The sequence below is a fragment of the Taeniopygia guttata genome, chromosome 2, assembly GCF_048771995.1.
Source record: "Taeniopygia guttata chromosome 2, bTaeGut7.mat, whole genome shotgun sequence".
In the NCBI taxonomy this organism is placed as follows: Eukaryota; Metazoa; Chordata; class Aves; order Passeriformes; family Estrildidae; genus Taeniopygia; species Taeniopygia guttata.
The window spans coordinates 120,019,014-120,033,576 of record NC_133026.1 but is presented as its reverse complement, the minus strand read 5'-3'; the positions used below and the strand labels follow the sequence as shown (position 1 = coordinate 120,033,576).

Genomic DNA, 14,563 nt, shown 5'->3' with positions numbered 1-14,563 from the left:
CAAACCACTTTCTTGAATGCTTTGAGACTTGCTGACTCCTTAGGCAGCCATAAAAATGCCTGACAATCCTTTGAGTGAAGAAATACTTCCTGATGTTCAACCTGAACCTTCCTTGGCACAGCTTGAGGCCAAATCCTTTCATCATGCCACTGGTTGCCTGGGAGAACAGGCTGACCTCCACATGGCTACAGCCTCCTTTCAGGCAGTTGTAGAGAGCTGTCTCTCCTGAGCCTCCTTTTTTTCCAGGCGAAACAACTCCAGCTCCCTCAGCTGCTCATCGTATCACTTGTGAGCTGCTCTGTGCTCCAGACCCTCCAGACCTTCTTTGAAGCCCTTCTCTGGACACACTCCAGCACCTAAAAGTCCTTATTGTAGTGAGTGACCTAGACCTAAATGCGGCCTCACCACTGCCAAGTACAGGGGGATGATTAATTGCTGCCCTGGTCCTGCTGGTCACACTATTCCTGATAAAAGCCAGGATGCCATTGGTGGTCTTGGCCACCAGGGCACACTGCTGGCTCTTGTTCAGCCAGATGCTGAGTAGCACTCTCAGGTTTTTTTCCACTGGTCAACTTGCCAGCCACTCTTTCCCAAGTCTGTAGCTCTACATGGGGTTGTTGTGACCAAAGTGCAGGACTCAGCACTCTGTCTTGTTGAACCTCATACAGCTGCTCTTGGCCCATTGATTCAGGTTGTTCACATCTCTTTGCAGAGCCCTCCTACCCTCCAACAGCAGATCAACACGCCTGCCCAACATGGTGCTGTCTGCAAACTAACAGAGGCTGCACTCAATCCCCTCATTACAGATCATGAACAAAATTATTAAACAGGACTGGCCTCAATACTGAGCTTTGGGAAGCCCCACTAGTAACCAGATGCCAGCTGGATGCAGCACCTTGCACCACTCCCTGGACCCAGCCATCCAGCCAGTCCTGAACCTAGTGAAGAATGCTCCTGTCCAAGCTGTGGGCTGCCAGTTTTGGAGAATGCTGTAGGAGACAGTATCAAACACTTTACTAAAGTCCAGGTAGACAGCATCCACAGCCTTTCCCTCATCCACTAGGCAGGTGTCCTGGTCATAAAAAAAGATCAGGTTGGTCAGACAGGACCTGCCTTTCCTAAACCCATTGTGGCTGGGCCTGATCTCCTGATTGTCCTGTTCGTGGTGTGTGATTAAGATAATCTGTCCCACAGCCTTCCCCAGCATCGAGGTCAGGCTGAGAGGCCTGTAGTTCCCTTGATCACTCTTCTGACCCTTCTTGAACATGTATGTCACATTGGCCGACCTGCAATTGTCTGTTCTTGAGCTCTACACAGTTGAAACACTTCCTAACATACCCATTCCAGAACTCTCCTTCTTCATCTGCTCCTTCTGAAGAGCTTATAACCATCCATTGCCACTCTCCATTCTCGTGAGTGTTCCCACCATGTTTCTGTGGTGGCAACTACATCACAGCTCTCCTGCTGCACGATGGCTTCCAGCTCCTCCTGTTTGCTACCCCGGCTGTGTTCAGCTGTGCACAGGCATTTCAGGTGGGCTGTTGATTTCACCCCCAGCACTGGCATGCTCCCCCCAGGCTCATCTCTATTCTCTTCCCCCTTCAAACCTAGTTTCAAACCTAATTTAAAGCCCTCTCAATCAGTCCTGCTACAATCCTTTCCCCCGCTTTCCCTGCCATCTGTCTCCAGCAGGCATTCTGTATAAATTGCCCTATGATGGAAAAAAGACATTTTGATAAAGTCCAGGCATCTCTGTACCTCACAGCCTTCCACTTTGCCTGGAACAGTCTTCCACTTTGCCTGGAATAGCTGGTCATTGTCTTTTACAGAACTAATATTATGAGAAAAAAAATGAATATCAGTGAATCTCATGGCTTTACCAGAAAGTTTATTTATTTATACTCTAAGCAATATGACCAACTTTGAGACAGTGAGCAAAGTGTTAAAATAATAAAAAATTATTATAACACTTGGAAAAAATATATTGTTTTGGTTGGAAGTCCTAATTAAATCCACGTTTTTATTAGAAATACTAAAATAATTTGTTTTCTGCTTTAAAGATCAGTTTAAGCTCATTCATAAAAGCATTTACTTTCATTTCTCAGAAATGTTAAATCCATTTGGTGATGTTCCAAGTATGCATTAGGTCTGACAAAATTGCTGGAACACCCAAGTGTGAAGTGAAGCTAAGAAGAATGCAAGTGTGAAGAGTGTATGCAGAGAGTATCAGTTATGGTCACAGTGATGATAAAGGCTCTAGAGATAGAAAGGCCACCTCACTATAGCTTTGAGAAAAATAGCAATAAACTTGTTTCATCTATCAGTTGCCAAGTGGATATTCAGCTCTCTAAGCACAAACAGAAATTTCTCATGGTATTTGTCATTTGTACTTGTACTTGTACATTTGTATTGTGTATTTGGCATTTTGTTGTACTTATGTACTATCTTTGGCCTTTGTCAGCTACTAACAGTACAGAACAGGTATACAGATATCACCTTATGTTCTGAAGTATTGAAACATATTTATTTGAATTTTTTTCTACCAGTGCTGCTTCTGTCTTCTTTTTCTTTCTTTTTTTTTTTTTTTTTTTTTTTTTTTTGGTAATTCTAATTATTGGAGAAATAAGATCCATTCAGTTCTCCTGCCAAATGAGTTATGGACCATACGTCTTCATCCTTTGTACAGTCCGTTCAGAAAACATCCTTAGGTTAGTCTATCCTATTTAGGTGGGCTATACATTCCTTTAAAACTTCTGTTACCAACATCAGCAAAAGAAGCCAATTATAGTAAAGAATGAGGGCAATAACAGTGCATATGTAGGCAGGGCTGATTAATGAAATTTGTAGCTAGGACTTAGGCAGACAAAAGACAACACTATAAGAGAGCAATAATTACCTTTCAAACTGTGAAAGTTGCCTGTATCAGATTTCTGTATTAAAGTTGGAAACTTAAATAAGGTGTACTGGGTTATCCACTTCACCTAAATTACTGTGAAATTGCTAATGCAGGCTTGACTTCTCTAAAATACTCAATAGCATAATTATACTTTCAGAATTTACAGAACAAATGAACAGGGCACAGGTCTGAATAGTTGAGCTTGCAGTTTCTGTCAAGCTGATGGAGCCTCTTTGGGGCCAGAATTAGAATGCAAGTAACAGGATTGGAAAAAGCTGTATAATACCAGGACCCAATTACTGACGTGCATTGTTCTTAAAAAAAAAAAAAAATGTAATAGTGTATCTGCCCAACTATCATCAAACTGATTTTAATTAGGAAACACTGGGATTTCAGTCTGTCATAAATGTCTACCAATATACAAAAGATCCTAGAAAAGAGGTGAGTTAGTGAATAGCACCTCTCTTGTACTATGTGACATTTCTAAAACTCCATGCACTTTGTAGGCCTTGGACACAAAACTTTCCTGTTCCCAGTTGCCACCCAGGGTGTTTTATTGAAAACAAGCATCTATGTGTTTGTTCCAGCCATTCATTCATGTGCTGCTAACACACAAGCTTGAAATCTCCCAGCTCTTTCAATAAAATATGCACTACAGCAAGCATGGAACCTTAAGTGATTTATAAAAATAATCGATGAGCATGAGTCTGTTCTTTGTGGGATAAATAAATTACAGCAAAGTAAAGTAGTTTAGTTTCTTCTAATGTTAAGAATCTCAAGCTTTTATTTGTCTGGGACTTTGTTGTGTAATTAAAGCCGTGCATCATTCCACACACAGTATGTTTTAATTATTGCAATTGATTAGATTTCACAACTCATTAGGCAAAAAAATGCTAGGGAAAAACTTGGAAGAACAAGAGCAGCTATGAGAAAAGGAAGAAGAAAAAAAGAACTCAGTATTCTGAGTCTACATAAAGAACGCTTTGCAGCATATGATGATAAATTTTCATAGAACAGATGCAGATAGTATTAAGAGAAGCACATAATTTATAAGAAAGACTTGTAGCAAACTCTAGGTTGGTTATGCTGATACAGAAGAGTAAAGAAACCACCACTGACTGAATTTTTCCCAGCAGAACTTTCTGTTTATTATGTAATATTTCTAAACTGTGCTCTGGACTGAAATGCCTGGAAAATTTGCACACTGCAAGTAATTAATATATGACCACAGTTCTTGACATAATATTTTTAACCTGAATTTCAGAATATACTTTGTTAAATGACTGATTCTGGCAGGTTATGTCATTTAGCAATGGTACTACAAAAGCACATAAAAATCCAGATCCTCTTAATCTTTACAAATATTTCCTTTTAAACAGCAATTTTTTCTAAAAGAATGGACAGATTTAATTTTTTTTCCTATGGGCTGGATATGAGGTATTTGGATCTGTTGATGCAATGAATAGTAAAACATTCCTTGAGTTAATGATGCAGTCTTAACAGCCTCTGCCAGATGATGTTGTTTCTGATTTTTGTGGTGCAAGGACTGGTAGCAATCTCCTGAAAATGTAGTTGTTTCCCAGTATTAAATTGCCACTGGAAATGGCTTTTTTTTTTTCCTGTGCACCACCTCATTGCATAGTACTGCCAGCAATGAAAGAAATTCTGCATAAAATGAGCATACAGCTGAGGCAGAAAATAAAGGTGTAATGGAATAGCCTTCGAATTGTTCCTTGCTATTCTGCAACAGCTGATACGATTTGTGAAATGATATGATATTTGTGAGATGATATGATGATATGTGAAAAGGCTTCTACTATAACTGACAAGTCAGTGTAATTTTTATGTGCAGCAGAGAAAACGTTTGCATCAGATTTACATTAAAACATGGCTACTGAGGGGAATTTCAGTTGACCCCTACTGATCAGCCACTACAGTATGTTTGATTAATATTGGTTTCAGGCCGCAATCAAGACTGTATTAGCAATACTGTTTCCTTAGTCTTTTTTTTTCGCAGGGTGGGATCTAGAGTAGGATCTAGACCATTTAAATAATAGACAGCAGTATAGTCTCATCCTTTTCAGATTCCTGGCCTCCACAGGCACTGAAAATTATCAGGCTGTCACATATTCTTCCCTTTCTGCATTGAAATTTATGCTATTGTCTTCACATAAGACATACTCTGGCAGTATCTTTAACTCTGCCTTTAGAAAATCTCAGAAAAAATTGCTGTGGTTCACCTTTTGAAAGGCTTCTGGAGAACTGTATCAACTTTCTTGGGCACTTAGCTATATATTCTCAGAAGCATCTGCTCTTGAGAAAGAGGTGTCTTGATCTAAATTTGAGCAGATAGGGGGTTGGTCTAGGTTCTTCAGATCAACCTGAGAGCTACCAAGTGCTGCCTGTGTGGCTACACCAAGTGTAGCCTGCAGGTCATGCTGGATCTTGCAAGGAAGTGTCCTTAGCTTGTAGCACAGAGCTCCCAGCTCTGGCCAGACAATCCACAGACTCACAGCCACAATGGCAGGAGCAGAAGGTCAGATAATGGATGTTTTCATTTTTCTGAGGGAGTAAGCTCATGAAAAGTGGTAGACATATTGCTAGGTTTGATGAGAAGTTTCTAGAAATCAGTTTAGCAGCATCCTTTAGTGTCAGGTGTCTTCAGATTGTGATATTGAGTTTGCAACTGAATGGACAAAGTCTTGCTCAGTAAGAGTGCTATCTTGTACATCTGTCTAAATCTTTGTGCATTCTGTTCTTGACATCTGGAACTATCCAAATGAGATGCACACTGGAGAAGCAAAGACAACACTACAAACTGAGTCACCTTGCAACTGTAACTATTACCACATGAGGAATTTTAAGATTAGTCAGGACATCAGTCTGTAGACATTTAGGAGAAGGGACCATTAAAATATTTTTCTGTGATGCAAAGGACAAGAAGAAGGTCATGATACAACATCTCGCTCCTTGGTCACTCCATTTTCTCCCTCCATTGTGTCCCTTGGACTTCCCAGTTACAAGCACGACCTCTTGCTTCTGACCCACAAATTCTATCTCATGCTGCTTTGCAGAGGGAACTGTGCTCAGCTCACACCTGTAATTCTGCATTCCCATTAATCAGTGTGCCATAGATCACATCATGAACAGCCTGACAGATTTATAATTATTTTGAACCTAAGGTTTCAACAGACCATGCTGAAGAAGTTCAACAAAAGGCAAGACATTTTGCTATGCTCCTTTACTGGCTAATGCCCTTTTTAAACATATGTCCTTGGCCATGGGACATAAAAAAGGAGACAAGTAGAAATGAATCCTACTTGGATTTACTCCAAACTAGAACACAATGAAGCTATGGCAAGCCTTAAGCATGCCAAATCTAACAAATCTCAATAGTCCTGCAACACTGAGAGTTATCTAAGAATAGAATATTTTTGCAAATGCTCTTTGTTTTAAGTGATGGAAAATTTAATTTCCAGTTATTAAAAGGTATTTTTGTTTGTTTTTTTTTTTTTTTTTCAGAATAAGAGAGGGGAATAATTTAACAGAACAGCATAAATTTAGTGCACCTTACAGCTATATCACTGTTGCCCTTTCAGGAACACATCTGATAATAACTCTTGACAGACTGTGTGATCACGGAACAGCTTCTCTCTGCTGCTCTCGATCTCCTTCCATGATGACATTATTGAGAATTTTGACCTTTCATTTTCCTCTTTTTCCTAGATTAGTGTTATTATTAACATTTTTAAGGACTCGACTTGAATGTTCTTCATTGCTCTTTCAGGGATATTCATTATGCCTCACATTAACTACTTAGGTGAAGGTTAAGCTCTCAGTGTTGTATTTATCTGGTGTCTAAATGATGCACAGTCTTTTCTTTGGTCTCTTTACACTGGGATGACTCTCACTTAAGAAGCTTGGTTTAGAAATACTCCTTTAGGAGGTTTTCACTAAAGATTTCATTACTAGCTCCATAAACACTCATCATTTTTTTAGATATGAGAATTATCTACTAGTTCATCAGTAAATGAAAAAGCTCTGTCTCCAATTTAGCGTGACAGACAGGTTCCTATGAAGATAGTCAACTCAAGTGCTTCTAGATGTTTATTCATGGTCCTCCTGTGAAGTTCAGTGGTGATATTACCTAAGGAGTGGCATATGTCCAAGGATGTGCTGTCTTATCAAGCTCACCCAGAGCAAACATGTGGGACCACCTTTGTTTCTGTAATGTGGCATCCTTCAAGTCCCTGTCTGAGGAAGTGTAAGGCAGGTAAGAGTTTGCTGCCTGCCAGTTCCAGTGTGCATGGCAGACCAGTGATGGTAACATCAGCAGGAACATAATAATGGTAATTCTAGTGTGATTGAAGGTGTGATAAGAGGTAGTTAAAGCTCAGATTTTGCCACTAGTTAATTCAAACTTCTCCAAGCACAGCTGTAGTCAAGTAAGGTATTTTGAAACTGGCTAAGATAGGTCTACCTGACTGGAGAAACTTGTTCTGTCTTAGCAAAAACTTCACTTCAGAAGTTCAGTTCTAAAGCCATTCATAAAGCTGATATACTTCCTGCTTGAGAGCACTGTATAAATTCCATTTTTTTCACAAAGCCTTTCCACCACTTTGTGCTGACCTTCTTGTTCCATGGATGAATATTTGCCTTAGAAGACCTAGTATCTCAGAGGGAATAAACCTGCCTAGGAAAGGATGTTTTGTTGTTTGAGATTAGCAAACATCCTTCTGGTTTAAAGTAATAAAATGCATCTCTCCTGCACTCTGTTGCACGCAGATCACTGTTTATTGTATTTATGCTCTTAGGATAACAGTAGTAGAATACATCCCTCCTGCATTCTGGGGTGAGCTAACTTCATTTACTTAATTACTTGATTATTGCTCTATGGAAGGGTGGCCTTGGGGTTTGTACCACCAAGTTTTTCAGCATAAGAATTTAGTTTGAGTTTGAGAATTTGATTATGGCTGAGTAATAAGGTGGTTTTGTATAAGGCAACTCCGTGGGTAATATGGCAAATGGGAGCCCTGGGAATGTTCTGAGTCTCTGTGAATCTGAACACAGGAACCACTCAAGTCTCTTAGAACACCAGGGGCACATTAGGTGCACAGTAGAAAACTAAGTACAACACTGCAAACATTTGTAGGATGTATTTACTAAATAGTGCAACAACAAAAAAAAAATGATGTTGGAGACCACAGAAGTAGCAATATGCACAAGTAATAGGCAATGGATTGCAAATCGGACTATCAGCTTGATCTTTAGCACAGCCCTGATGAAACCTGCTGTGATGCATTATAGGCAAAAGCTGAGGTTAATTCTGAGGGCATCTGCTGGACTGGCAAAGACGGGGAACCTCAAGTAGTCACAGATGACGACAGTCTTCATAGTTTGGGAAGAGACAAATATATTTGGTTTAGCATCAGTGGAGGCGACCTTGAATACTGAATCAACACAGAGCTAATAAGAATGGGTTTTTTAAACATATTAAGATCCATATTGAGTCAGCTCTAATATTTTTTTGCTGTTGTTCAAGAGCAAAAAGCTATTTCATCTGGAGACACAAAATCAATTATTTAATGATAAATAGCAAACTGTCCTCTAGGAATTAATGTAGAAAAAATGGCAGATCCAGAGTAAATGTAGGTGAATTGCCTTTTTTTTTGGCTATGAAATTGGATAAGCCCATGAATTTGACTGTCACATATTAACAGAAATAGAGCTAGTACCTGCTTGAAATTATAGTGTGGCTAGTTTAATCAATTAAATAATTTAATGCAAGGTAGCTTACAGTGAAAATAAAAAGTTTTTCTAGCTAATGCTTTCTTTGCTCTGTAACAATGCGAGAGATTAAACTGCCTTACACATGATTACAAAAAATTAACTTAAACAGTTATCTTAAAGGTTTATTTATATATACCTTTTTTGGCCTCCTAAGTATTATTTCTAAATGGAGCAATTTGCTTATTTGTGCAAGAAAAGTCACCTGCATTTATCAGAAATGAATGAGATGTCTTTGTTAAAGCTCCTGCTTGCCCTTGTTCAGAAGTTTTCTAAACCTTTTACATATTTCTTACATTTAGGTTGTGTTTTGTACTAGCAGTCTAATTTTTGGGTAGTGAAAGCTGAATATTATTACTTAGATGAATGTACTAGACTCTTCAAAATTTCCATGGAAGTCATGACAAGGAGCTCGCAGTTTCCAATCCTTTTGCGTAGCAAACCATATGCAAGATCTGTTCTGTGCTACTTTGCGCACAAAAACATTGGCTTCATTACAGGATTTCATTAAAAAAAAAAAAATAAAACCTAAACAAACAAAATCCGAAAAAACCCCACAGCAACACAGGCCAGCCTCCAGGCACAAGCAGAGAGGTGGTCTCCAGCAGCAGCTGGGCTGGCTGTCGGAGGCCGAGGAGCGGGGCAAGGAGCGGGGCTGGAGCGGGCGGTGGGACCCGGAGCTGTCCCCGGCCCGGTGCTGAACGAGGGACCGCAGCCAAGAGGATGCTGCACACGTTCACTCTAAACCCCCTCTTTTCTGTCACGTTTCTGACATGAAGGCATGCAAATTATGCAGTCTAAAAAGATGAGTCTGGGAAGATAAAGATAGCTCTGGCACAATATTTGTTTCTTGGAAAAATACCATTGAAGGCAGCAGAAATCTCACCAGAGGTGAGGTATTTTTTTTTACAGCTTGCCATTTAGTAAGTTATTACTAACACCCAACAAATCGTGGTAGAGATAAACAAGCAGGAGTAATGACAAATCAAACCACAGTTGTTTAGCTCTAAGGAGTTTTAGCTTAGATGGTTGAATGGATTTAACGGGGAAATTAGCACACCTGATATACAGATTTATTCTGACACTACCTATTTTGTTATTGACATTCAACTTAAAGTGGAAAACTGGATGTAACTGATTTTTAAAATGTGGAAACTGGAAATCAAATTACTCGGTTCTCACTGTTTCTATTTGTCATTTAGTTTCAGTGGAATTTGCTTTCACTTGGGACCTCAGGTTATTAAGCAGGACTGTACACTTGAGTCTAATTTGCTGAAGAACATATTAAGATTTTTGTTTAAACTATTTGCATTTTATAGTCTTCTTACCATTGAATAAGACTATTTTTTAGTCATATGATACAATGAGTGGTTATGGTCTTCCTGAAGGCTGATATTATCTCAGACTTACTTGAAATTATGACAGGCCCAAAATCCTTTATTCACGCTTTTAAAATAAGTTTTCTATCTTGGCTTCATGTCAATTTCTATATAAATTTCAGAATGAAGGTTCTATATAAAATATCTATATTAATATAAATGGTTTTATGTAAAGGTTATGCCAATATTTCCCAAACTTGCAGAATAAGAGAAATTGATAGGAAAAGGAATCCAGCCTGCTATCTTTTTTACAATACAGTAGTTAAAGGTCTGCATATCTTAAGTGTCATTTCCTTGTGTTAGCTGACAGTACAGGATTACTTTTGAAACCTCATCTGTAATACTGCAGATTCAAACCCTTATTAAGGTGTGATGTGTGCTGTAAAACATACAAGGAGTACCAATGCTCTTCAATAAATATGGAAATGTCCTCACATCACATTTAGGAAGGTCAAATTGTAATTGAAGACAGATCTGATTCACAAAATATATTATCCATTATTAAAATACTATTAAAAGGTACTGCTCATGCTGCTGTGAGCTCAGACTTAGAGGACAGTATATGAGAAAATGCCTGTAAATTGCAGGAACATTCCAGTTTTGGGCTGTAATTCAGTCTCTGCTTTTAGCACAAATACCTCAGGCAGGCTCTGAACAGGGTGTTCAAGGAATGTCTCTTTATCCCAAACTGTGACTTTGACAGAAGAAGGACTGACTATTCCCTGCTCTACAGACGACTGGTTTTGTTCTGTTGCAAATAAATGTCTATTGTGCTTATAATCTATTAAAATTAGGGTCAAACAGTGTACAGGGTCTGTTTTTTTCTCATGAAATCAAAGGGAGGTTTGCTGTTGCCTTTGACCAGAATGCAGTGGAGTTTGAATATTTTAGTCAGCTGTACTGGGAAGCAAAGGAAGACAGTCTGACAAGGCTTTGTCTAATGTTCTGCATAAATTTTGGTATTTTTCCTATGTCATATTTAAACCAGTAGATGTCTCTGTTTTATCATGCAGCTGTAGACAAGGACACATTGTTCCTGTTGTCACAACACATATTTAGTAAGAGAACCATTTGTTTCCCATGGAATGAATACATGTGAATGCAAAAATGCCAATTTAATGCTCTCAGCATACCCTAACCAACCTAAGCCCCCAGAAGCTTTGATGAGAGCTCTGGCTGCTAAGCAATTTTGAAAATCATCTTTATGGAAATGTCCCATAGGATTTTAAGAGGGCAAAAGGGGAATTGCTGAGATTCTATGGATTCATCTAAAAAATATAATAAATTGAGTACATCTTTTTTATCTCATGGGAAGGCTCATAGAAGCAGCTTACAGAACAGTATTTGAGTATTTTATTTCTACACAATGCTTCAGGAAATTCCATGTTGTGATAGATGAATTATCTCCTCTACTTCTTGCAAATGTGTAAAATGAGATTATTTCTGCATCTATAGGCATCAAGAGTAGTAATGGAGATTATTTGAAACTCTTGCACCTAACTGAAAATATAATTGTGATACAATTCAATTCAGACTTCCATATTTTCCAAATTTGAAAAAAAAATCTAGGATATATACATTTTTTCTAAAATCTCTGCAGAAGCGATCAGCAATTTAAAAGTTATATTCAAATTCTGTTATTTTAAATATATGAAAAATGAACATATATTATTTCAAAACATACAATTTTGTACAACTTAATTTTTTAATTTTAGTAATTGTCTAAGAATGTGATAGGTTTCTATCAGTTGTTTCCTGGCCTTTTTCTTGTTCTCCTAGGGCAGTTCTCCACACAATTAAAAACTTAGGAGCTATTTTTTTTGGCTGAGTTTTACTGGATATCCTTATATTTGAGATCCTGGATTAGGTCATCAGAGAGAAAAAATACTAGACTGGATCTATGCTGAGCCATGAACTACATCAGAATTTTTGTTTGTGGGTGGCTCCATCCTGGTAAGATGCTCCCTTTTAGAAATCCCTGCAGAAACTGTTAGGATCTGTTGTTGTGCCACATACTTATTAAAGTAAAAGAGCATATAATCCTAGAGAAGAAAAAGGTCACCTCTTTTACATGCTCATATTTCCACATGAGCAAGCAGTATGTTGGGGCTTTTATTTTTTCCCATTAGGACTCATGTCAATGTTGGAAACAGAACTCCAGCTGGAGGTAGCGTGCTCCTCAAGGACAAATGCATGTCACAGACTACCCCTGTACGTTCCCACTTCCACCCACTGTGGCTGTTTCTCCTACTGTCCAGGGGAACCAGAGGAGAGCTATTTTTTAGCCCACATTTATGCTCCAAATGCACTGTGATGAGAGGCATAGATGGCCAGCCTGAGTCATCAGTCCCATCTCACTGGTTCCACCAGGCTGGCCATTCCTGGGAGCCAAGCAGAACACTAAGTAGCAGAAATATTAGGCCTTACAGTGAAATGGTTTATTATTAAATACAGCATTTCCCCAAATGTCTGAACAACGAGGGATTGACTGTAGAAGGGGACATGAGTGTTGCCTAGTTTCAAAAGAAGGAGCAAATTTTCTCTTAAATCTTCCTGGTTGTCAAACTGATGGCCAGGCCACAGAAACCCCATAGGTTTCCATGACTGCAGCTACAGCAGAGTTTCTACAGCTCAATCAGGCTTAAGACAAGAGATAAACCTGGAAATAAATTTGTCGGGTACAAATGGCTATAATGCGACTATCTGCAGCAAGCCTATGGACAACAAAATTCATCTTCAAAGAACCCTTGAACATGGAAGAAATACATTATACTCTGGCTATGCTTCAGGAAGTATCTTTCATAGCTGACAATTTCATAATACATATATTTTTTTCTTTTAACTGCCAATCTGGCAATTTATGATAAAGACTTGGAACAGAGTCTTTGGGGTATTTACAATTGCTTCTATCTACACACTGATGACATATATTTCTACTTCTGAAAGCCATATAAAACCCCCACACCCACTGCCAAAAACTCAAGAATTTGCTGGAAGGGTGATGTGATTCTTTATTTCACATGATATTTATGACAAGGGATAGAACAGCACAAGTAACTAAAGAAGAAAAGGGTTTGTTTTATTATTCAGTCAGAAGTGCTAATCAAAACAAAGTAGTTTTGAAAAATCTCTTACTGTGGGATATATATGACAAAACCATATGGCTTTTAGTAATTACAGTAATGGCAGTACTGGAAGAAAACAATATAATTCAGGTACCACCTGGAATCAACTGGAACCACTTTGTATAAAGAATATATATAATATTACTATATACCGTTGTTTATGTTTTCTCTGAGATGTAAATATACAAGTATTACTTTCAAAAGGGTAATTAATTATTGATCTTGTAGATTTTAACTGCTTCTGCTTTATTCTGGGTACTTCATGTCCAATTATTTTTCTACCTGCTGCATAATTAGAAACACATTTTTATGGGGAAATACCTGACTTACTATACGTAGGAGCTCACTGACAGTGAAGTATTTCACTGCTATTAATAGAAAAACCGCAATGACACCAAGGCTTGAGGTTTGTTTTTTTCAAAATGATTTCTCTTAGCAGTCAGGGAAGTGCATGCTCCCATCATTGTCCCACACTCCTTTGAAGGATTGGAAGTGGGACAGAGGTGATTTGTTGCTTTCAGTACAATACATTTGACATTATAACAGTTAATGTTAGCCTGAAAGGAAGTAACTGGTACTACTGCTTTTACTGTCATATAAGATGGAGAAATGGATATGATGTGGAGATTAAGGAATCAAAGCATGGGAATATTTCGAGTGCTTTGCAAAATTTGGGATCTTGACTTCTGGACTGATTTTTTATAATCTAAGAAAACACTCTTCTTCTTTGAGGTCCTGTTTACATTACAGAATGTTATCCTTTTGAAATATTTCCATTAAGACATAAAATTAGAACCTAGTTTGACACAAAAAAGGATTTAGAAATATGGGAGTATATTAAAATGATTGAAGGAAATACAACATCCTCCATCAGCCCTGACATCACCATTTATGGATACATTTCTGCTAAAACAATTAGCTCCCTGCTTCATTTCCATATCCTGGTTCACTTCTAGTTTCTTTCTGGAGGCACATCGTCACCTTGTCAATCTTCTTGATAATATACTCCAGGAGAATAATATGGACAGAACAGTGAAGTCTAAAAGCAGGAACAAGGATGTTTAAACCAGATTTGCTCATCACCTCCACCTCTGCACACCTCCTGACACCTCTGGAATGGGAGGGACTTTGTGCCCCTCCTGACACCTCTGGAATGGGAGGGACTTTGGAGTAACCTGTCTGTGTGCCTGGACTGAGCCAGAAGAGACATTTTCATCACTGTCACCAGCATGCTTTCAAAGGTACCTTTTATAGCCACAATCTGACACCAAATCTGATGTACACGAGAAAGCACTCATAGAGCAACTGTGCCATGTTGCTGTACATATCTAATGCTTCTGTTGGGGGAAGTCTGCTATATGTAGCTCAACAAGATA

At 38.5% G+C, this 14,563-nt stretch overlaps 1 protein-coding gene across 2 annotated transcripts in view; it reads right to left on the bottom strand.

The window, feature by feature from the left end:
• The window catches only part of KCNB2 (potassium voltage-gated channel subfamily B member 2), a 189,535-nt gene that overhangs the window by 11,358 nt on the left and 163,614 nt on the right, over nucleotides 1–14,563 (bottom strand). The window lies entirely within an intron of this gene.